This window comes from Rattus norvegicus, chromosome 1 (genome assembly GCF_021556685.1).
Source record: "Rattus norvegicus strain SHRSP/BbbUtx chromosome 1, alternate assembly SHRSP_T2T, whole genome shotgun sequence".
Lineage (NCBI taxonomy): Eukaryota > Metazoa > Chordata > Mammalia > Rodentia > Muridae > Rattus > Rattus norvegicus.
Window position 1 is genome coordinate 251619239 of NC_141534.1, and position 25967 is coordinate 251645205.

The following is a 25967-nucleotide window of genomic DNA, read 5'->3' on the forward strand; positions in this document are numbered from 1 at the left end:
TCCTTTGCCTTACAGAAGCTTTGCAGTTTTATGAAATCCCATTTTTCGAATCTCGATCTTAGAGCATAAGCCATTGGTTTTTGTTCATGAAATTTTCTCCAGTGCCCAAATGTTTGAGATTCTTCCCCACTTTTTCTTATGTCTTTTTAAATTAACCCTGTTAACTCCATGAGATAGGATTTCAGGTCAGCATCATAATTTTCATTTGCTTTGGGGTATCCAAATGAGGTCTTATGGTGCCAGTGTACATTGGCTTTCATTAATTATGCTCTTGCACTTGCTTCTCAATATCTGGTTATCTCTATTGTTAACTGATTTATTTTTCTCTGTCTTGCACCTACCTCCTGCGTCAGTGGTTTGCTTCAGTATCCTTGGGAGATCTGTGGCCCTGGTTGGAGGTCTCCTGGGAATCCTTCAGACTGTGTGGTCTCTTGCCTTAGGTGTAGCAGCCCCCCTAGTAGGCCTTCTTACTGTGGGATCTTTTGCTCTGGGTTCAACAGATCTCCTTGGTGTCCTTCAGATTGTGGAATCATCAGAAGGGCAGATATGCTGATGATACATCCTGGCAGAAGATGCAGGCTTAAAGGGAGGTGGAGTTTGAATGGAGATATCCAATGGGTTCCTCAGGGGTCCTATGTGCTGTGGTTATTTGTGAGTGTTCTTTACCTGTTGCTATGGGTGTGCAGAAGTTCTTCTGGGATGCCTTCAGACTGTGGAGTCTTCTGAGGGACTGATATGCTGATGATCTGCCCATGCAGAAGGCACTGACCAGAATGGATGTACAGTTTGTGTAAATGAGATGGGTACCTAGTCCACTGGACTCCTTGGGGGGGCCAGCTACTGAAGTTATTTGGGAGGGTACCTTCTCTGTTGCCTTGGGTGCAGCAGATCTTCTTGGAGGACTTCAGGTTGTAGAGTCTTCAGAGGGGCACACCTGCCGATGACCTCTATTTTTTATTTTTTAATTATTCACTTTACATGTGGCCCACTTCCCCTCCCAGTCAACCCCCCTCACATACTCCTTCCCCAGTCCTCTCTTACTTTCTCCTTTCCGTGGTTGGGGGACTCCTGGATATTCCCCAATCCTACACTTCAAGTCTCTGCAAGAGTAGGTGCCTCCTCTCCCACTGAGTCCTGACAAGGCAGTACAGCTAGAATAACATATCCTACATGCATCAAACAGCTTTTGGAATAGCCTCAGTTTCATTTGTTCAGGTCTCAAATGAAGGCCAAGCTGTACATCTGCTATATATGTGCAAAGAGACCTAGGTCTAGCCGTTTTATGGTCTTTGGTTGGTGGTTAAGTCTCTGAAAGCCCCAATTGCCGAGGTCAGTTGATTCTGTTGTTCTTCTTGTGGAATTCCCATCTCTAAAAAGATATTCTGTTGGTCTTCTTGTCGATTTCCCCTCTCAAAAGAGAAAGGTCGCAATCCTTCTTCCTCTTCTTCCATAAAAGTCACCAAACTCCATCCATTGTTTGGCTGTGGATGTCTGCATCTGTCTGAGTCAGTTGGTTGTCTGAGCCTGTCTGAGGACAGCCATGCTAGACTCTTGTCTGCAGGCATAACAGAGTATTAGTAATAGTGTCAGGGTTTGGTGTTTGTCCTTGGGATGTGTCTCAAGTTGGGCTGGTTTTGTTTGGCCATTCCTCAGGCTCTACTCCATTTCCAAGCCCTGCATTTCCTGTAAACAGGAAAAGTTTTGTATCAAAATTTTTGGATGGGTTGGTTTTCCTATTGCTTAACCTGGGTTCCTGCCTTCCCAGGCTCCATATACCCAAAGCTGTGAGTCACAGGTAAGGATACAACTACTGATTCTTGGATGTCTCTCCTAAACCAGGTCTCTTTCTTTACCTGAAGTTGCCCTTCCCCCTGTTAGTTGCTGCTTTCCATTCATTCTCATGGCCATCCAGCCATCTCCCCTGTTCCTCCACACAACCAACACTGAATCTCCCACCACATTTCATGATCCTTTCTCCCAATCAGTTCCATATCCCCATCTGCCTTCCACAATTCTCTGTCCCCTTCCAAGTGATCACCAAACATCCTTGATTGTGCGCTCCTTCTGTTACAGTCTCCTGGAGTCTGTGGTAGCATGGATACCCTGTAATTTGTGGCTAATATACACTTACAAGAGCATGTCCTTTGGAGACTGGGTTAACTTAGGATAAAATTCTTAAGATCCATCCATTTGCCTGTAAAATTCATGAAATATTTGTTTTTTTATAGATGAAAGTATACTGTTGTATAGACATACCACATTTTCATTAACCATTCTTCAGTTGAGGGACATCTAGATTGTTTTCAGTTTCTGACAACTACAAATAAAGCTGCTATTACATAGTTGATTAACTGTCTTTGTGGTATTGTGGAGCATCTTTTGGATATGTGCCCAGGGAGTGATATATCTGGTTATTGAGGTAGAGCCATTCCTAGTTTTCTGTGAAAGCATCAAATTGATTTTCCAAGTGTTTGTAAAAGTTTGCACTCCTACCAGCGATGGAGCAGTGTTCCCTGTGCTCTACAACCTCATCAGTATGTGCTACCATTTGAGTTTTTGATCCTAGCCATTCTGACATATGTAAGATCAAATCTTAGAATTGTTTGATTTGCATTTTCCTGATGACTAAGGACTATGAACATTTCTTTAAGTGTTCTTCAGACAATTGAGATTTCTCTCTTTTCCTCTGTACCCCATTTTAAAATTGCATTGTGGGTGTCTAACTTCTTGAGTTCAAGGACCCAAAACCATCCAGTGGGAAAAATGATAGCATTTTCAACAAATATTGATGGTTCAACTGGTGGTCAGCATGTAGAAGAATGCAAATTGACCTATTTTTATCTCCTTGTATAAAGCTCAAGTCCAAGTGGATCAAGGACCTCCACATAAAACCAGATATGATAAATCTAATAGAAGAAAAAGTGGGAAAGAACCTCAAACACATTGGCACAGGGAAAATTTCTTGCATAGAACATCAATGGTTATGCTCTAAGATCAAGAATTGACAAGTGGGAACTCATAAAATTGCAAAGATTCTGTAAGGCAAAGCACATGGTCAATAGAACAAAATGGCAATGCAAAGATGAGTTGTCTTTAACAACCCTACATCTGATACTGGGTTAATATCCAAAATATACAAATGACTCAAGAAGTTAGACTCCAGAGAACCAAATAATCCTACTAAAATGGGGCACAGAGCTAAACAGAAAATTCTCAGTTCAGGAATCTCAAACAGCCAAGAATAGAAGCACCTAAAAATTTTCAACATCCTTCGTCATCAGGGAAATGCAAATCAAATCAACCCTGAGAATCCATCTCACACTAGTCAGAATGGCTAGGATCAAAAATTCAGATGCTGGTGAGGATGTGCAGAAAGAGAACACATCTCCATTTCTGGTGGGATTGCAAGCTGGTACAACCACTGTGGAAAACAGTCTGGCAGTACCTAAGAATGTTGGAATTAGTTCTACTTGAGTACCCAGCTGTACTTCTCCTGGGCATATACACAAAAATGCCCTAACATATAACAAGGACATATGCTCATCTATGTTCTTAACAGCCTTGTTTATATTAGCTAGTAGCTGGAAAGAATCAAGATGTCTCTCAACAGAAGAATGGATTTAGAAAACGTGGTACTTTTACACAACGAGTACTACTCAGTTATTAAAAACAATGAAATTCATAGGCAAATGGATGGAACTTGAAAATATCATCCTGAGTGAGTTAACCCAGTCATAAAAGAACACACATGTTATGTACTAATGATAAGTGGATATTAGCCAAAAAGAAACTTGGCATACATATGATGTGGCCCACAGACCATATGAAACTAAAAAAAAAAAAAAGGAGATCCACAAAGTGTGGATGCTGCAGTACTACTCAGTAGGGGGAAGAGAATAATCTCTGGAAAGTAGAGGGAGACAGGAATCTGGGAAGAAGAGAGAAGGTGGAGTGAAAAGGGGGTCAGTTCAAATATGGAAGGAGATGGTGGAGAAATAGAGAGGGTTAGGAATTTGAAAGTAGATGTGTAGCAAGTGGGGGAAGGGGAACTGTTGGTAGCCCCTAGAAATTCCCAGATGCTAGGGATCCATCCAATCTGATAACACCAAACAAAGACGCTATTGCTAATGCAAAGAAGTGCTTACTGAAAGGAGCCCAGTAGAGCTTTCCCCTGAGCGGATCTGCCAGATTCAAACCAATACAGATGTGGATGTACACAGCCAATCATTGGACAAAGCATGGGGACCTGGAAGGAAAAGGGAAAGGACTATAGCAACCTCATAGGAAGAACAACAATATCAACCAATCAGAGCCCCCAATGTTCCCAAGTACTAAGCCACCAACCAAAGAGTATACTGGGGTTCCCCATGCCTCCAGGTGGATATTTATGAGAGGATTGCCTTATATGGCATCACTGGAAAGGAAACCCCTTGGTCCTATACAGGCTTGATGACCCAGGATAGGAAAATGCTAGGCCACTGAGGCCATAGTGGGTGGGCAGGTGGGAAATAGGGGTAGGGGGAGTAAGGAGAGGATAGGGGGCTTGTGGAAGGAAAACTGGGAAGGGGCATAACATTTGAAATGTAAATGAATAAAAAACCAGTAAAAAATTTAAAAAATAAGTTTCAGATATTAGCCTTCTCTCATATGTAGGTATGTTCAGATCCTTTCAAAATCTGTAGGCTACCATTTTCCCTTATTCACAATATCCTTTGACTTACAGAAGCCTTTGAGTTTCACGAGGGCCCATTTATCAGTTGTTGATCCTCAAAACTGATCTGAGACACTGGTGTTCTGTTCAAGATATTGTCTCCTGTTCCAATGTGTTCATGGGTATTTCCCACTTTCTCTTCTATGATATTTAGTGTATCTGGTTTTAATTTGAAGTCCTTGATCTATTTGGACTTGAATTTTGTACAAGGTGATAAATATGGATCTATTTTCTTTCTTCTACATATTGTCTTCCAGTTAGATCAGTATCATTTGTTGAAGATCATTTCTTTTTTCCATTGTAGGCTTTTGGCATCTTTTTATTTTTTTATCTTTATTAACTTGAGCATTTCTTATTTACATTTCAATTGTTATTCCCCTTCCCGGTTTCCAGGTCAACATCCCCTAACCCCTCCCATGCCCCTTGTACATGAGTGTTCCCCTCCCCATCCTCTCCCCATTACCGCCTTCCCCCCAACAATCACATTCACTGGGGGTTCAGTATTGGCAGGACCAAGGGCTTCCCCTTCCACTGGTGCTATTACTAGGCTATTCATTGCTACCTATGAGGTTGGAGCCCATGGTCAGTTCATGTATAGTCTTTGGGTAGTGGCGTAGTCACTGGAAGCTCTGGTTGGTAGGCATTGTTGTTCACATGGTGTCTCGAGCCCCTTCAAGCTCTTCCAGTTCTTTCTCTGATTCCCTCAACGGGGGTCCCATTCCCAGTTCAGTGGTTTGCTGCTGGCATTCACCTATGTATTTGCTGTATTCTGGCTGTGTCTCTCAGGAGAGATCTACATCCGGTTCCTGTCGGCCTGCACTTCTTTGCTTCATCCATCTTATCTAGTTTGGTGGCTGTATATATATATGGGCCACATGTGGGGCGGGCTCTGAATAGGTGTTCATTCTGCCACTGTTCTAAACTTTGCCTTCCTATTTCCTGCCAAGGGTATTCTTGTTCCCCTTTTAAAGAAGGAGTGAAGCATTCGCATTTTGGTCATCCATCTTGAGTTTCGTTTGTTCTAGGGATCTAGGGTAATTCAAGCATTTGGGCTAATAGCCACTTATCAATGAGTGCATACCATGTATGTCTTTCTGTGATTGGGTTAGCTCACTCAGGATGATATTTTCCAGTTCCAACCATTTGCCTACGAATTTCATAAAGTCATTGTTTTTGATAGCTGAGTAATATTCCATTGTGTAGATGTACCACATTTTCTCTATCCATTCGTCTGTTGAAGGGCATCTGGTTTATTTCCAGCTTCTGGCTATTATAAATAAGGCTGCTATGAACATACTGGAGCATGTGTCTTTGTTATATGTTGGGGCATCATTTGGGTATATGCCTAAGAGAGGTATTGCTGGGTCCTCAGGTATTTCAATGTCCACTTTTCTGAGGAATCTCCAGACTGATTTCCAGAATGGTTGTACCAGTCTGCACTCCCACCAACAATGGAGAAGTGTTCCTCTTTCTCCACATCCTCACCAGCATTTGCTGTCACCTGAGTTTTTGATTTTAGCCATTCTCACTGGTGTGAGGTGAAATCTCAGGGTTGCTTTGATTTGCATTTCCCTTATGACTAAAGATGTTGAACATTTCTTTAGGTGTTTCTCAGCCATTAGGAATTCCTCACCTGTGAATTCTTTGTTTAGCTCTGAACCCCATTTTTAATAGGGTTATTTGTCTCCCTGCAGTCTAAATTCTTGAGTTCTTTGTATACTTTTGACATAAACCCTCTATCTGTTGTAGGATTGGTAAAGATCTTTTTCCAATTTGTTGGTTGTTGTTTCGTCCTAACAACAGTGTCCTTTGCCTTACAGAAACTTTGCAGTTTTATGAGATACCATTTGTCGATTTTTGATCTTAGAGCATAAGCTAGTGGTGTTTTGTTCAGGAAATATTTTCCAGTGCCTGTGTGTTCGAGATGCTTCCCCACATTTTCTTCTATTAGTTTGAGTGTATCTGGTTTGATGTGGAGGTCCTTGATCCATTTGGACTAAAGCTTTGTACAGGGTGATAAGCATGGATTGATCTGCATTCTTCTACATGGTGACCTCCAGTTGACCATTTGCTGAAAATGCTATCTTTTTTCCATTGGATGGTTTTGGCTCCTTTGTCAAAAATCAAGTGCCCATAGGTGTGTGGGTTCATTTCTGGGTCTTCAGTTCTATTCCACTGGTCTATCTGTCTGTCTCTGTACCAATAGCATGCAGTTTTTACCACTATTGTTCTGTAATACTGCTTGAGTTCAGAGATAGTGATTCCCCCAGAAGTCCTTTTACTGTTGAGGATAGTTTTAGCTATCGTGGGTTTTTTATTATTCCAGATGAATTTGCAAATTGTTCTGTATGATTCTCTGAAGAATTAGATTGGTATTTTGATGGGGATTGCATTGAATCTGCAGATTGCTTTTGGTAAAATGGCCATTTTTACTATATTAGTCCTGCCAATCCATAAGCAAGGGAGATCTTTCCATCTTCGGAGGTCTTCTTCAATTTCTTTCTTCAGAGGCTTGAAGTTCTTATCATACAGATCTTTCACTTGCTTGTTTCAATTCACACTGAGGTATTTTATATTATTTGGGACTATTATGAAGCATGTCTTTTCCCTAATTTCTTTCTCGACTTGTTTCTCTTTTGTGTAGAGGAAGGCTACTGATTTATTTGAGTTAATTTTGTACCCAGCCACTCTGCTGAAGGTGTTTATCCAGTTAAGTAGTTCTCTGGTGGAACTTTGGGGATCACGTAAATATACTATCATATCATATGCAAATAGTGATATTTTGACTTCTTCTTTTCCAATCTGTATCCCCTTGATCTCCTTTTGTTGTCTGATTGCTCTGACTAGAACTTCAAGAAGTATATTGAATAAGAAAGGAGAGAGTGGGCAGCCTTGTCTAGCCCCTGATTTTAGTGGGATTGCTTCAAGTTTCTCTTCATTTAGTTTAATGTTAGCAACTGGTTTGCTGTGTACGGTTTTTACTATGTTTAGGTATAGGCCTTGAATTCCAATTCTTTCCAGGACTTTTATCATGAAGGGCTGTTGAATTTTTCAAATGCTTTCTCAGCATCTAATGAAATGATCATGTGGTTTTCATATTTCAGTTTGTTTATATAATGGATTATGTTGATTGTTTTCTGTATATTAAACCATCCCTGCATGCCTGGGATGAAGCCTACTTGATCATGGTGGATGATTGTTTTGATGTGTTCTTGGATTCGGTTTGCCAGAATTTTATTGAGTATTTTTGCGTCGATATTCATAGGGGAAATTGGTCTGAAGTTCTCTTTCTTTGTTGGGTCTTTGTGTGGTTTAGGTATAAGAGTAATTGTGGCTTCATAGAAGGAATTCGGTAGTGCTCCATCTGTTTCAATTTTGTGGAATAGTTTGGATAGTATTGGTACGAGGTCTTCTATGAAGGTCTGATAGATCTCTGCACTAATCCAGTCTGGACCTGGACTCTTTTTGGTTGGGAGACCTTTAATGACTGCTTCTATTTCGTTAGGAATTATGGGACTGTTTAAATGGTTTATCTGTTCCTGATTTAACTTCAGTACCTGGTATCTGTCTAGGAAATTGTCCATTTCCTGAAGATTTTCAAGTTTTGTGGAATATAGGCTTTTGTAGTAGGATCTGATGATTTTTTGAATTTTCTCTGAATCTGTAGTTATGTATCCCTTTTCATTTCTGATTTTGTTAATTTGTACACACTCTCTGTGTCCTCTCATTAGTCTGGCTAAGGGTTTATCTTTCTTGTTGATTTTCTCAAAGAACCAACTTTTGGTTCTGTTGATTCTTTGTATGGTCCTTTTTGTTTCTACTTGGTTGATTTCAGCTCTGAGTTTGATTATTTCCTGCCTTCTGCTCCTCCTGGCTGTTTTTGCTTCTTTTTGTTCTAGAGCTTTTAGGTGTGCTGTCAAGCTGCTGACATATGCTTTCTCTTGTTTTTTTTTTTTTTTTTTTTTTTTTTTCGGAGCTGGGGACCGAACCCAGGGCCTTGCGCTTCCTAGGCAAGCGCTCTACCACTGAGCTAAATCCCCAACCCCATTTCTCTTGTTTCTTTCTGCTGACACTGAGACCTATGCGTTTTCCTCTTAGCACAGGTTTCATTGTGTCCCATAAGTTTGGAGATGTTGTTCCTTCATTTTTATTAAATTATAAAAAGTCTTTAATTTCTTTCTTTATTTCTTACCTCACTAGATTATCATTGAGTAGAGCATTGTTCAACTTCCATGTATATGTGGGCATCCTTCCCTTTCTGTTATTGAAGACCGGATTTAGCCCGTGATGGTCTGATAGGATGCATGGGAGTATTTCTGTCTTTCTATATCTATTGAGGCCTGTTTTATCACCAATTATATGGTCAATTTTGGAGAAAGTAACATGAGGTGGTGAGTAAAACGTATATCCTTTTGCTTTAGTGTAGGATGTTCTATAAATATCTGTTAAGTCCACTTGGTTCATGACTTCTCTTAGTCTGTGTATATCTCTATTTAATTTCTGTTTCCATGATCTGTCCATTGATAAGAGTGGGGTTTTGAAATCTCCTACTATTATTGTGTGATGTGCAATATATGCTTTGAGCTTTAGTAAGGTTCCTTTCATGTAGGTATGTGCCCTTATATTTGCAGCATAGATATTGAGGATTGAGAGTTCATCTAGGTGGATTTTTCCTTTGATGAATATGTAGTGTCCTTCCTTATCATTTTGATGACTTTAAGTTGAAGGTCGATTTTATTCAATATTAGAATGGCTACACAATCTTGCTTCTTCAGACCATTTGCTTGGAAATTCGTTTTCCAGCATTTCACTCTGAGGTAGTGTATGTTTTTGTGTGTTTCCTGTAGTCAGCAGAATGCAGGATCCTCATTGCATATCCAGTTTGTTAATCTATGTCTTTTTATTGGAGAGTTGAGACCATTGATGTTGAGAGATATTAATGAATAGTGATTATTGCATCCTGTTATATTTATATTTGCATGTGAGATTATGTTTGTGTGCTTTTCTGCTCTTTGATTTTTTGCCAAGATGATTAGTTTCTTGGTTTTTCTAGGGTCTAACTTGCCTCCTTATGTTGGGCTTTACCATAGATTTTCCTTTGTACTGCTGAATTTGTAGAAAGATATTGTGTAAATTTGGATTTGTCATGGAATATCTTGGTTTCTACATCTATGTTAATTGAGATTTTTTACAGGATACAGTAATCTGTGATGGCAATTGTGTTCTCTTAGGGTCAGTATGACATCTGTCCAGGTTCTTCTGACTTTCACAGTGTCTGGTGAGAAGTCTGGTGTGATGCTGACAGGTCTGCTTTTATAAGTTACTTGACCTTTTTCCCTTACTGCTTTTAATATTCTTTCTTTGTTTTGTGCATTTGCTGTTTTGACTATTATGTGACAGGAGGTGTTTCTTTTCTGGTCCAATCTATTTGGAATTCTGTAGTCTTCTTGTATGTTCATGGGCATCTCTTTCTTTAGGTTAGGGAAGTTTTCTTCTATGATTTTTTGAAGATATTTACTGGTCCTTTGAGCTAGGTGTCTTCACTCTCTTCTATACCTATTATCCTTAGGTTTGATCTTCTCATTGTGTCCCTGATTTCCTGTATGTTTTGAACCAGTAGCTCTTTCCGTTTTACATTATATTTGACAGTTGTGTCGATGATTTCTATGGAATCTTCTGTTCCTGAGATTCTCTCTTCTACCTCTTGTATTCTGTTTGTGATGCTTATATCTATGGCTCCTTGTCTCTTCCTTTGGTTTTCTATATCCAGGGTTGTTTCCCTGTGTTCTTTCTTCTTTGCTTCTATTTCCATTTTTAATTCCTTCAACAGTTTGATTGTGTTTTCCTGAAATTCTTTCATGGATTTTTTTGATTCCTCTCTATAGGCTTCTACTTGTTTATTTATGTTTTCCTGTGTTTCTCTAAGGAAGTTCTTCATGTCTTTCTTGAAGTCCTCCAGCATCATGATCAAATGTGTTTTTAAATCTAGATCTTGCTTTTCTTTTGTGTTTGGATATTCAGTGTTTGCTTTGGTGGGTGAATTGGGCTCTGATGATGCCATGTAGCCTTGGTTTCAGTTGCTTGGGTTCCTGTGCTTGCCTCTTGCCATCAGGTTGTCTCCGGTGTTACCTCGTTCTGCTATTTCTGACAGTGGCTAGACTGTCCTCTAAGCCTGTGTGTCAGGAGTGCTGTAGACCTGTTTTCCTGTTTCCTTTCATCCTGAAGCACCCACCTCGACCAGCAAGGAAGACACGACACCGTTGGGTTCTTCTCAACAGCCGTTATTGCAGGAACACCTCATTCTTGATACTTGGGACCCCGGGGATCAAAGACACTTGCCTTAAGTACAAAACAGACAGTGGCTGTAAACTTGTCCTCTGGGGATTGGTGGAGTATGAGATACCTTATTAGCATGCATATCACCCTGGCCTTGTAAATGCCAGAGGAAATGCCAAGGACACAGCTAAATGGTTGTAATACCACAAACGACCACTAGATGTCAGCGCCATATTTAACCACTCCCAACAACTCCCCCTTTATTGTATTATAAAATTGAAACCATTAGATGGAGGTAGTGGTCTGAGAGAGATCAGACATGTCTCACAGAGTGCCCACCTCGGCCATGGCAAGCCACTCTTGCAGTTAGGACTGCACCCCAATGGCTAGAGAGGATTTATGTTGTAACACACCGTTCTGGGCTATTCGTGTGTGTTTAATTTGGGGGAGAAACTGGGCAGAGGGGCATTTGACCAGCCCGAATGTTCAAACGGGGCGTAGCCACCTCTGTCTATGACTGGTCTAGATCAGGGTGTCATATCAATATTGTCATTGCTCCTGTCTTAGGTCGTTCCTCTCGACAGTTTGGCCTTACCCGTCGTTGGATAACCCTATCGTCACCGGGCTCCTTCCTTAGGTTGGTCCAAGCCCAAGGAAAGTTGCCCGTCTCTGGATACAATGGCTTCACATAACAGTGACAAAATACGATCTAGGGCAACCTCTTAATTTTTCAAAGAGGCCAGCCATATATTGGGAGAAACACCACTTTCAATGGCAACCATAGCCTGATAAACAATCGCTTTGTGTCTGGCATGCTCTCGTTGTAAATGGCAAAAGAGCCATAGACATAATCCGCATCCCAAGAGGACAATGGCCCCCCAGGCGAACATGCCAGCCCGTTCTTTAAAAAAGGAGAAAGCATTGGTAATCCCAATCTCCAAATGTGATCAGTTCCATTCTAGTTTTGTTAAGGACAGCAATCTGCATCAGCAATTGTCTCGATAATTGCTCCGCTTTCATGGACCAGTTTTCTTTCAAATAATTCGAGATTTCTTTGCTCTGCTGAGAATACTGAGAAAGGTTAGCTTGCAAAGGAGTAATACATAAGCCTCTAAGGGAGGAAACACAGGTCAGCTGTGTCATATGATATAATGCCTCAATTTGTTCTTGAATTAAATCAATTCGTTGGTTAGCTAATAGAAAGCCAGATGCCACGTGGGCATTAAATTCTTCTTGTATCTCTAATGCCACTGCGGTTCTTTCCACAATCTGATTGATAGTCTCAGCCGTCTGTACTTGATTAGTCATAGCAATCGCGGCTGTTGTTGCTGCAGCGGCTGATAGTATAATGGCTGAAATTATTGCTGCCATAATACCAAAATCCCTTTTGGTTCTTAGTAAATGAAGTATGGGGAAATTATCTGGATTTGCTTCCACAGGGATAGGCACAAAAGAAGGAATCTTGACCATCACTGTGGTATCATTGGTGCCATCCCAGCATTCAGCTAAATAATGGACTACATCAGAGTTATTACAATTTAAAGCATTATCGCTTACATTAGTGCTTATAAGAAAGAATAAAGGTGGTCTAACATATACTGAAGCAATGGCAGCATCATTTGCTAAAAGGCCATTAATCTTTACATTTACTAAACTGGTTTTGTTATTAGTTCTAGTGGCTGAAATATTATACAATGTAAATTCTTCACCTAATAATCGAGCAAAAGGAATTAGAGATGTGCATGCTCCCTGCTCATTTGATAATGCCCATTGATACCAAGGCCAAAAATTATGCTTGCCAGTCTTATTTTTTTCCATATCATACTGTACATTGCCAAGAGGAGGGGAAAATTCAAATCCCGGTAGGAATTGTTTTGCTCTATGGAATGGACTCTGACATGGGGTAAAATTAGGTGGAAAGGCTTGATATGGGGGGCAAGTAGGCAGGACTCTACTACAGGTAGAGTTATCCAGTGTGTGAATGCCTTGCCCTGAGGGTGATGGAAAACTACAATTATGCATCATAATTAAAGTTGTAATGTTCAACTTACCAGAATTATTGATTGATGTGTCCCCACTGCCTGAAGAGTCTCCTTGGGTAATTTGACTCAAGGCAGCCAGGATGGTTCCAGTGCCAATAGCACTATTACTTACAGGATCTAACCAATTTGCCAATGTTGTCCTTCGCAGCCATATGCAAGGCAGGGAGGAATTTTTAAGAGTGAAACATAATGTATGTAACAAAGAAAGATTAGTGGCAGTATACCGTTGGGGCAATTCTCCATTTGGCACTATACAAGGAACATCACGCAAACAGGATGTGGATAAAAAGGTTGGCAAAACAGTAGAATTGCTATGAACTGGCATAAGTACTGGCTAGGATCTGGCAATAGCCCACAGCATGAGTGAACCAACCTGGATTACCATTCCCAGTAGTAATAATAAGGTTCATAGTCTCATCTTCAGGAATAGCAGGAGGCAGTTTGCGAGTCAAACGTTCAGGCACCCAGATCGGATTGTCTTGATTCTGTGGAAAAACACAAACAGCTCCCCTAGATCTCGAAATTACGGGATCTGGGCCACACCATTCACCAGTTAAGACATCCTTCCACTTTACGTCTGCATTAGTCATAGGTTTAGTAGCAGCATGGCGATCCGCAGCAGAGCAGCCATGCGTGTCCAAAATTAAGAAATTCCGAGTAAAAAGAGCTAAAGACAACTGTTCTCTTGGTGTTCTGCCATAGACAATTCCCCTTTTTGTTTTTGTAAGAGCTCTTTTAAGGTATGATGTGCTTTTTCCACAATTCCTTGACCTTGGGGATTGTATGGCAATCCTGTAGTATGTTTGACCTGCATAGTTTGGCAAAATGCCCAAAAGGACTTTGCAGTGTAGGCAGGCCCGTTGTCTGTCTTGAGACTATCAGGCTTTCCCCAGGCTGCCCACGCCTCTAAGCAATGACTAATGGCATTACGAGCCTTTTCACAGTGATCAGAGTGGCATGTATAATACCGGAGCAGGTATCAACAGAAACATGAGCATATTTTAAATTTCCAAATTGAGATATGTGTGTGACATCCATCTGCCAAAGTCTTAGCAGAATCAGACCACGAGGGTCAATTCCCACCTGAGGAGGGGGGTGAAATTGAACACAATTCTGGCAACTTAGCACCACATTACGAGCTGCAGCTCTAGAGATTTTAAATTTTTGTTGAAGAGTGAAAGCAGGAACATGGAACTTTTGATGAAATTCTCTAGCGAGATCAACTGGAGCTGCATGAAAAATAAATTCTCTATGAGTACTACCATCCACCAGGGCATTATTACTGGCCCTGGGACCAGGCAAATTAGTATGAGCTCGATTATGTTGTATGAAAAATTTATTTTTTCTGGCCCAAATCAATTTTTGTAATTCTAAAAGAATTTGACATACAGTACTAGTCGACCTAATTGGCCATGCAATTTCAAGTGAGCGCACAGGGTTAACTACATAAGCAGAATCAGAAATTAAATTAAAAGAATCATGAAATCTTATAAAAACTTTCAATACAATTTTACATTCTGTAATTTGGGGGGTGCCTGGACTGTATTGAATTAATACTGGTTCTTGAGAATCAACCATATAGGCACCTACACCTGTCTTGGAGCCATCTGTATAAATATCTAACGCTCCAGACAAAGGCTCTGAGGCAGTGACTTTAGGAAAAATCACTGGATGTTCAGTAAAAATTGTAACAAAGGATCCTTAGGATAATGATTGTCAAACTCTCCATCAAAACTACAGCATAATATGGCCCAATCATCTATTAGGGCACACAGTGTTTCCACCTGTGTTGCAGTATATGGTATAATAATTTTCTTGGGTAAAATACCAAAATGCTGAATACAAGATTTAACACATAACATAGCAAGCTGTGCAACAGCAGAAGGATAATATTCAAGGGTCTTATTAGGGGAAATATGGGGATAAATCCACAGAAGTGGTCCTTGTTGCCATAGCACTCCTGTAGACTGATGAAAAGTTCTCAGTATACACAAAAGAAGATCCTCCTTTTCCCTGTACTTTCTTAGCATTGCCTTTTCCAGTCCTTCCTCTACTTTCCTTAAGGATAATCGTGCTTCCTTGGTTAAAGCACGGGGTGAAGTAAGCTGAGAATCTCCTTTCAGGATCTCATAGAGTGGCTGTAAATCTACATTAGGCATTTTACTATAGGGTCGAATCCAATTTATGCTTCCTAGTAACTTTTGAAAGTCATTTAATGTTTTTAAATGATCTTTTCGTAATTCAATTTTCTGAGGGGAAATACTATGAGGAGTAATCTTTGTTCCTAAATACTCTCCCTTTTTGCCCATTTGAACCTTTTCTGGTGCTATAAACAATTGATTGTTTTCAAGCACCTTAACCACTTTAGCATAGGCCGTTTCTAGGGTGCTACAATCTTTAGCGGAAAGCAATATATCATCCATAAAATGTATTATTCTTAATTTTGGGAATTGGTCACGTATAGGCTGTAGGGCTTGTCATACATACAGCTGACACATAGTAGGGCTATTCGCCATACCTTGAGGCAAGACCACCCACTGATAATGCTTATCAGGTTCTTCATTATTCATAGAGGGTAAAGTAAATGCAAATCGCACGCTATCTTGTGGGGCAAGAGGAATGGAATAAAAAGCAGTCTTTAATGTCAATAATAATAATAGGCCAATCATCAGGAATACTAGAGAGCAGTGGTAAACCTCTCTGTATGGGACCCACTATTTGCATCTGAGAATTGATAGCTCTTAAATCATGTCATAATTGCCACTTTTCTGATTTTTTCTTGATAACAAATATAGGTGTGTTCCAGGGTGGATGTGGCTGGCTGTATATGTCCCAAATGCAGCTGTTCAGACACTAATTCAGCAGCAGCAGTTAATTTTTCAGAGGATAAAGGCCATTGAGGAATCCACACATGTTCCTCTGTTTTCCATGTAATGGGTGTGCCTCCCTCAATGGCCCCTAGGAAAAACCCAGACCTGTCCTGTCCCTTTTAGAATTCAGCAGCACTGGGTCAGCTTGTCCTTGTAAATTTTTTCCTAGACCTTTTCTGGGCATGTAGCCCATTTTTGTCATCATATCCTTGGCCTGTGGGGAGTACTCATTAGTCAGTTTCATGTCTAAATTTATTAATACATCTCTGCCCCACAGTGTCACAGGAATGTCTATAATATATGGAGTAATCTTTCCTGACCTTCCTTCTGCATCATTCCATGTCAACTCCTTGGAGCTAAGTAAGGGAGCCATTTCATACCCTAGACCACATAGGGCCTGAGATGATGTTTGCGTAGGCCACCTGGGTGGCCAGTCATGAACAGAGATGATACTATGATCTGCTCCAGTGTCTCACAAACCAAGGAAAGAACATCCCTCCACAGTCAAAGTTAACATTGGACGATTACCCAGTTCTAACAAGATAAAGGCAAATCGGGAGCCTGTAGATCCTAAACTTCTGTCTCTTCTGACTCTATTTTCAGCAGGAAAATGCCTATGCAAGATAGGCAGAAGCAGCAGCTGGGCAATTCTGTCTCCAGGAGAAATAGCAGTAATTCCCTGGGGAGAGGTTACCAAGACTTTTACTGTGCCTAAATAATCAGGGTCAATTACTCCAGGTACAATCTGTAAACCTTTCAGGGCAGAGGAGGAGCGTCCCAACAACAGCCCAACTGTATCTTTAGGGAGAGGTCCTCTAAAATCTGTGTCTATAGGCTGTACTCCCACTTGGGGGGTCAGTATGAGTCTGGTGGTGGAGTGGAGGTCCAGTCCTGCGGAGCCTTTAGTGGCTTCCTTGGTCCTTTGGGTGGTGAAGAGAAGGCCAAGGCCTCTGTTTGTCTTGTCCCTGCCTGTCGTTCTGTAGAGCCCCATATATTTGAGGGCCCTGGGGACGTGGGCCCCTTTGTCCGTTTTTTGGCCGTGCACCAACATATCCTGTCGCTAGGGGGCGACCATCCAAGTCTTTTATAGATTGACATTCATTTGCCCAGTGGTTCCCTTTCTTACAGCAGGGGCACAATCTAGGTTGTGGAGGTCTGCTATTACTCTGTTCTCCACTTCTGTCTGGGCACTGACTTCTTTAGTGCCCTTTACGGCCACATCTGAAGCAAATCTCTGTAGTACCCTTCCTTTTTAATTGTACCATTGCTGCAGCTAGGCCAACATTAGTCAATGGCCCTCCTATCTCCCTGCAGACCTTCATCCAAATTCTTAACCATTATGTTTATACGGTGCTATAGCAGTCCTACAATCTTTTGTACATTGTTCATACACTAGCTGCTTAATAAGAGGCATAGCTCTGGTTGCTGCCGCTGTGGAGAGCTCATAGGCAGCACCCCACGAGCAAACTTGAGCCTTGGGACCACAGGTAAGACCAACTTTTCTGCTGCAAGTGACCTGCCTGGTGATCTCAGGACACACAGAGGCAAAATTCCTCTAGGACCGGGCACTTCCAGTATGTAGCAGGGGGAGTCACAAACTGGCGGATCCCTGCCCGCAGCAGCTCTCTGTTCCCAAACCCCATGGGAGAGAGACCTCACCGCCTGGTCAGGTGGGCACTCCTGAGGCTGCAGAGCAGAAGAGAAAACCAACACTGCCTACCCCTGCTCACATCCCTGGCCCAAGAGGAAACTGTATACGGCCTCTGGGTTCCCGTAGAGGAGGGCCCAGGAGCAGCAGATCCACTGTGTCTGAGACACCGCCAGAACCTGAGGGGACCGAGCAGATAAACAGTTCTCTGCACCCAAATCCCCAGGGAGGGAGAGTTAAACCTTCAGAGATGCAGACACGCCTGGGAAATCAGAAGAGACTGCACTCTGCACACATCTCTGATGCCAGAGGAAAACACCAAACACCATCTGGAACCCTGGTGCATGGAAGCTCCCAGAAAGGGCAGTGCAGATCTTCCTGGTTGCTGCCACCACGGAGAGCTCGTAGGCAGCACCCCACGAGCAAACTTGAGCCTCAGGACCACAGGTAAGACCAACTTTTCTGCTGCAAGTGACCTGCCTGGTGAACTCAAGACACAGGCCCACAGGAACAGCTGAAGACCTGTAGATAGGAAAAACTACACGCCCGAAAGCAGAACACTCTGTCCCTATAACTGGCTGAAAGAAAACAGGAAAACAGGTCTACAGCACTCCTGACATACAGGCTTATAGGACAGTCTAGCCACTGTCAGAAATAGCAGAACAACGTAACACTAGAGATGATCTGATGGCAAGAGGCAAGCTCAGGAACCCAAGCAACAGAAACCAAGACTACATGGCATCATCGGACCCAATTCTCCCACCAAAGCAAACACTGAATATCCAAACACACCAGAAAAGCAAGATCTAGTTTCAAAATCATATTTGATCATGATGCTGGAGGACTTCAAGAAAGATGTGAAGAACTCCCTTAGAGAACAAGTAGAAGCCTACAGAGAGGAATCGCAAAAATCCCTGAAAGAATTCCAGGAAAACATAAATAAACAAGTAGAAGCACATAGAGAGGAGTCAAAAAATCCCTGAAAGAATTCCAGGAAAACACAATCAAACAGTTGAAGGAATTAAAAATGGAAATAGAAGCAATCAAGAAAGAACACATGGAAACAACGCTGGATATAGAAAACCAAAAGAAGAGACAAGGAGCTATAGATATGGGATTCACTAACAGAATACAAGAGATGGAAGAAAGAATCTCAGGAGCAGAAGATACCATAGAAATCATTGAGTCAACTGTCAAAGATAATGTAAAGCGGAAAAAGCTATTGGTCCAAAACATACAGGAAATCCAGGACTCAATGAGAAGATACAACCTAAGGATAATAAGTATAGAAGAGAGTGAAGACTCCCACCTCAAAGGACCAGTAAATATCTTCAACAAAATCATAGAAGAAAACTTCCCTTACCTAAAAATAGAGATACCCATATGCATACAAGAAGCCTACAGAACTCCAAATAGATTGGACCAGAAAAGAAACACCTCCTGTCACATAAGAGTCAAAACACCAAACGCACAAAATAAAGACTATTAAAAGCAGTAAGGGAAAAAGGTCAAGTAACATATAAAGGCAGACCTATCAGAATCACACCACACTTTTCGCCAGAAACTATGAAAGCCAGAAGATCCTGGACAGATGTCATACAGACCCTAAGAGAACACAAATGCCAGTCTAGGTTACTGTATCCTGCAAAACTCTCAATTAACATAGATGGAGAAACCAAGATATTCCATGACAAAACCAAGTTTACACAATATCTTTCAACAAATCCAGCACTACAAAGGATAATAAATGGTAAAGCCCAACATAAGGAGGCAAGTTATACCCTAGAAGAAGCAAGAAACTAATCATCTTGGCAACAAAACAAAGAGAAGAAAAGCACACAAACATAACCTCATATCCAAATATATATATAACAGGAAGCAATAATCACTATTCCTTAATATCTTTCAACATCAATGGCCTAAACTCCCCGATTAAAAGACATAGATTAACAAACTGGATATGCAACGAGGACCCTACATTCTGCTCCCTACAGGAAACACACCTCAGAGACAAAGACAGACACTACCTCAGAGGGAAAGCCTAGAAAACAACGTTCCAAGTAAATGGTCAGAAGAAGAAAGCTGTAGTAGCCATTCTAATATAAAATAAAATCAATTCTCAACTAAAATTCATCAAAAAAGATGAGGAAGGACACTTCATATTCATCAAAGGAAAATTCCACCAAGATGAACTCTCAATCCTAAATATCTATGCCCCAAATAAAGGGCACCTACATACGTAAAAGAAACCTTACTAAAGCTCAAAACATACATTGCACCAAACACCATAATAGTAGGAGATTTCAACACCCCACTCTCATCAATGGACAGATCATGGAAACAGAAATTAAACAAAGATGTAGACAGACTAAGAGAAGTCATGATCCAAATGGACTTAACAGATATTTATAGAACATTCTATCCTAAAGCAAAAGGATATACCTTCTTCTCAGCTCCTCATGGTACTTTCTCCAAAATTGACCATATAATTGGTAAAAAAAACGGGCCACAACAGGTACAGAAAGATAGAAATAATCCCATGCATGCTATCAGACCACGACTGCCTAAAACTGGTCTTCAATAATAATAAGGGAAGAATGCCCACATATATGTGGAAATTGAACAATTCTCTACTCAACGATAACCTGATAAAGGAAGAAATAAAGAAAGAAATTAAAGACTTTTTAGAATTTAATGAAAATGAAGGTACAACATACCCAAACTTATAGGACACAATGAAAGCTGTGCTAAGAGGAAAACTCATAGCACTGAGTGCCTGCAGAAAAAAACAGGAAAGAGCATATGTCACCAGCTTAACAGAACACCTAAAACATCTAGAACAAAAAGAAGCAAGTACAGCCAGGAGGAGTAGAAGGCAGGAAATAATCAAACTCAGAGCTGCAATCAACCAAGTAGAAACAAAAAGGACCATAGAAAGAATCAACAGAACCAAAAGTTGGTTCTTTGAGAAAATCAACAAGATAGATAAACCCTTAGCCAGACTAAGGAGAGGACACAGAGAGTGTGTACAAATTAACAAAATCAGAAATGAAAAGGGAGACATAACTACAGATTCAGAGGAAATTCAAAAAATTATCAGGTCTTACTATAAAAACCTATATTCAACAAAACTTGAAAATCTGCAGGAAATGGACAATCTCCTAAACAGATAACAGGTACCGAAGTTAAACCAGGAACAGATAAACCAGTTAAACAACCCATAACTCCTAAGGAAATAGAAGCAGTCAGTAAAGGTCTCCCAACCAAAAGAGCCCAGATCCAGACGGGTTTAGTGCAGAATTCTATCAGACCTTCATAGAAGACCTCGTACCAATATTATCCAAACAATTCCACAAAATTGAAACAGATGGAGCACTACCGAATTCCTTCTATGAAGCCACAATTACTCTTATACCTAAACCACACAAATACCCAACAAAGAAAGACAACTTCAGACCAACTTCCCTTATGAATATCGATGCAAAAATACTCAATAAAATTCTGGCAAACCGAATCCAAGAGCACATCAAAATAATCATCCACCATGATCAAGTAGGCTTCATCCCAGGCATGCAGGGATGGTTTAATATACGGAAAACCATCAACGTGATCCATTATATAAACAAACTGAAAAAACAAAACCACATGATCATTTCATTAGGTGCTGAGAAAGCATTTGACAAAATTCAACACCCCTTCATGATAAAAGTCCTGGAAAGAATTGGAATTCAAGGCCCATAACTAAACATAGTAAAAGCCATATACAGCAAACCAGTTGCTAACATTAAACTAAATGGAGAGAAACTTGAAGCAATCCCTCTAAAATCAGGGACTAGACAAGGCTGCCCACTCTCTCCCTACTTATTCAATATAGTTCTTGAAGTTCTACCCAGAGAAATCAGACAACAAAAAGAGGTCAAGAGGATACAGATCGGAAAAGAAGAAGTCAAAATATCACTATTTGCAGATGATATGATAGTATATTTAAGTGATCCCAAAAGTTCCACCAGAGAACTACTAAAGCTGATAAACAACTTCAGCAAAGTGGCTGGGTATAAAATTAACTCAAATAAATCAGTAGCCTTCCTCTACACAAAAGAGAAACAAGCCGAGAAAGAAATTAGGGAAACGACACCCTTCATAATAGACCCAAAGAATATAAAGTACCTCGGTGTGACTTTAACCAAGCAAGTAAAAGATCTGTACAATAAGAACTTCAAGACTCTGAAGAAAGAAATTGAAGAAGACCTCAGAAGATGGAAAGATCACCCATGCTCATGGATTGGCAGGATTAATATAGTAAAAATGGCCGTTTTACCAAAAGCGATCTACAGATTCAATGCAATCCCCATCAAAATACCAATCCAATTCTTCAAAGAGCTAGACAGAACAATTTGCAAATTCATCTGGAATAACAAAAAACCCAGGATAGCTAAAACTATCCTCAATAATAAAAGGACTTCAGGGGGAATCACTATCCCTGAACTCAAGCAGTATTACAGAGCAATAGTGATAAAAACTGGGTAGTATTGGTACAGAGACAGACAGATTGATCAAAGGAACAGAATTGAAGACTCAGAAATGAACGCACACACCTATGGGCACTTGATTTTTGACAAAGGAGCCAAAACCATCAAATGGAAAAATGACAGCATTTTCAGCAAATGGTGCTGGTTCAACTGGAGATCAACATGTAGAAGAATGCAGATCGATCCATGCTTATCACCCTGTACTAAGCTTAAGTCCAAGTGGATCAAGGACCTCCACATCAAACCAGATACACTCAAACTAATAGAAGAAAAACTAGGAAGCATCTGGAACACATGGGCACTGGAAAAAATTTCCTGAACAAAACACCAATGGCTTATGCTCTAAGATCAAGAATCGACAAATGGGATCTCATAAAACTGCAAAGCTTTTGTAAGGCAAAGGACACTGTGGTTAGGACAAAACAGCAACCAACAGATTGGGAAAAGATCTTTACCAATCCTACAACAGACAGAGGCCTTATATCCAAAATATACAAAGAACTCAAGAAGTTAGACCGCAGGGAGACAAATAACCCTATTAAAAAATGGGGTTCAGAGCTAAACAAAGAATTCACAGCTGAGGAATGCCGAATGGCAGAGAAGCACCGAAAGAAATGTTCAACATCTTTAGTCATAAGGGAAATGCAAATCAAAACAACCCTGAGATTTCACCTCACACCAGTGAGAATGGCTAAGATCAAAAACTCAGGTGACAGCAGATGCTGGCGAGGATGCAGAGAAAGAGGAACACTCCTCCATTGTTTGTGGGATTGCAGACTGGTACAACCATTCTGGAAATCATTCTGGAGTTTCCTCAGAAAATTGGACATTGAACTGCCTGAGGATCCAACTATACCTCTCTTGGGTATATACCCAAAAGATGCCCCAACATATAAAAGAAACACATGCTCCACTATGTTCATCGCAGCCTTATTTATAATAGCCAGAAGCTGGAAAGAACCCAGATGCCCTACAACAGAGGAATGGATACAGAAAATGTGGTACATCTACACAATGGATTATTACTCAGCTATCAAAAACAATGACTTTATGAAATTCGTAGGCAAATGGCTGGGACTGGAAAATATCATCCTGAGTGAGGTAACCCCATCACAGAAAAACACACATGGTATACACTCATTGATAAGTGGCTATTAGCCCAAATGCTTGGATTACCCTAGATGCCTAGAACAAATGAAACTCAAGACGGATGATCAAAATGTGAATGCTTTACTCCTTCTTTAAAAGGGGAACAAGAATACCCTTGGCAGGGAATAGAGAGGCAAAGATTAAAACAGACACAGAAGGAACACCCATTCAGAGCCTGCCCCACATGTGGCCCATACATATACAGCCATCCAATTAGACAAGATGGATGAAGTAAAGAAGTGCAGGCCGACAGGAGCCGGATGTAGATCGCTCCTGAGAGACACAGCCAGAATACAGCAAACACAGACGCGAATGCCAGAAGCAAACCACTGAACTGAGAATAGCACCCCCGTTAAAGGAATCAGAGAAAGAACTGGAAGAGCTTGAAGGGGCTAGAGACCCCATATGTACTACAATGCCAAGCAACCAGAGCTTCCAGGGACTAAGCCACTACCTAAAGACTATACATGGACTGACCCTGGACTCTGATCTCATAGGTAGCAATGAATATCCTAGTAAGAGCACCAGTGGAAGGGGAAGCCCTGGGTCCTGCTAAGACTGAACCGCCAATGACCTAGATTGCTGGGGGGAGGGCGACAATGGGAGGACGTTGGGGAGGGGAACAGCCATAAGGAAGAGAAGGGGGGAGGGTGATGTTTGCCCGGAAACTGGGAAAGGGAATAACACTTGAAATGTATATAAGAAATACTTAAGTTAATAAAAAAAAAAATTAAGAGGCATGGGTGTATTGGGGTCTCCGAAGATCTTGGTAGTGGACTCCACAATGAGGGCTACAAAGTCTGTAAATGGCTCTGTGGGTCCTTGCAGAACCTTGGTAAGGTTCCTGAAGACTGCGCCTCTATTAGGCAATGCTTTCCAGGTTTTAATGGCTATTTCATTAATCTGGCTATAGACCTGATCTGGATAACCAGTCTGGTCCAGAGCAAATCTGCCTATTCCCAATAGCATGTCAGCGTCCCAATGTCTCTGAGGGTCTGCTCCTGAAGGCAAATTGATGGCAGCTTGAGTGTTAGCATTTTCATAAAGGAAAGATTTCCAATCCAAATATTGACCCGGAGAAAGACAAGCTCTGGATAAACTCCCCCAGTCTCCAGGGGTGAGACAGTATCTGCCAAGAGCCTCAATTTGAGCGATAACAAAAGCTGCCTTGACTCCATAGGTTTTGACTGACTCTGCTAATTGCTTTATTGTCTTAAAGTCAACAGGTTCATGATGTTGCTGCCCATTTACATCCAGGAAAACTGGAAAACTCAATCCTAACTCTTTCCATACTTCTGGGCAAAAAGAGTACCTCCTGCAGGCTTCACCATCCTTTGACATTGAAAGTTATACAGAGGTGCAGGGGGTGCCATTGGTATAATTGCTTTCTTATCTAATTCTTTGACTTGTTTCTGCATAGCATAGGCGTGTGGCCAGTCAGGATGATAAATCTCTTTCTCATACAGAGTGGCTTCTTCCTCAAGGTCAACTAAGTCATTATCACTAAGCTCTGAGTCACTAGACATTCCCAAGGTCAATGCCTTTAAGGAGGGATATATTTTCTTTGTCTCTAGGTCCTGATTATTACCTCTGTCTCTGTCTATCCTCTCCTTGGTCTTTTCTGTCTTTTCCTTTACTTCTTTTCCTCCTTTTCTTTTCTTTCCTTCCTTCAAAACTTTCTCTCCTTCTGACATACTCTCTTGTTGCTCTGTAAGGATTTTCTGACCTGTCCTAACAGCTTCTTCACATCGTTTATCTTCTAAACAGGCACAAACCATACACCAAAGCACCTTTTTCCCTGGTTTAAGCTTGCTGTCTGTAGTTTCCCAATACAGATCTTTTCCTCACTTGTCCCATGCTCTTAACTTGAGCGATCCTGACACTATAAAACACGGAGCACAATGGTTACATTCATCAAGAAAACTCAACAGGATTTTCTTTTCGATTTTAAGCTTACACTGACCAAGAAGCTCCTGAAGAGCTGACAGGAGTGGGGTGGAGTGTGAGTTTCCCATGCTTTTATGACCTTATTTATGATTGATTTACGAGCAGGGCGAGCTGGCATGTTTATTTACACATGATCTTGTGGCTCATCATTAGTGGGCTCTTCCCAGCAAATGCATTCGTGTCCTGGAAGATGGCAATTCAAACAGTAGCAACACCACAACACAAAAAGAGTATAAGGCAAAAGTGCTAGTCCAACCCACAAAGGATCAAATGAGAAAGACAACATTGCTGTGTTCCACAAACCCTTTTGCCTCTAAACCAAGGCTTTCATCGTCTCTGCTTACACCAGAGAACCTTACTTTGTAGCCTGTATACCAAAGCTTTCATCGTCTCTGCTTACTCCAGAAAACCTTATTGTCCCATTAGAGAAATTTTTTGATCCCTATTCCCTGGGAGCTTTATGGTCCCTTATTCAGAAGCTAATTGCCCCTTCTGGGAACTTACCGACTTTGCCTGTCCGGAAAACTAAAGACTTCTGAACTCACAAGAAAAGAGAATTTTCTCGGGTCCCCATACTTGGTCACCAGTTGAAGCACCCACCTCGACCAGCAAGGAAGATGCGACACCGTTGGATTCTTCTCAACAGCCTTTATTGCAGGAACACCTCATTCTTGATACGGGGGACCCCAGGGAACAAAGGCACTCGCCTTATGTACAAAACAGACAGTGGCTGTAAACTTGTCCTCTGGGGATTGGTGGAGTATGAGATACCTTATTAGCATGCTTATCACCCTG

General features: G+C 41.1%; 1 long non-coding RNA gene across 10 annotated transcripts; it reads right to left on the bottom strand.

Annotated features, from left to right (window-relative positions):
* Window positions 1-25877, bottom strand: LOC120100032 (uncharacterized). Of its 10 annotated transcripts, none has more exons than XR_015653326.1 (5): window positions 25677-25860; window positions 13039-13514; window positions 10944-11050; window positions 4146-4246; window positions 1-1683 (listed from the first exon to the last, which is right to left on the bottom strand). It is a non-coding gene; the product is annotated as an uncharacterized LOC120100032 (long non-coding RNA). The 10 variants fall into 10 exon arrangements; XR_015653332.1 differs by having other exon boundaries at window positions 13412-13514; window positions 25773-25858; XR_015653328.1 differs by having other exon boundaries at window positions 25773-25858.
* Window positions 25878-25967: the final 90 nt, after the last annotated feature.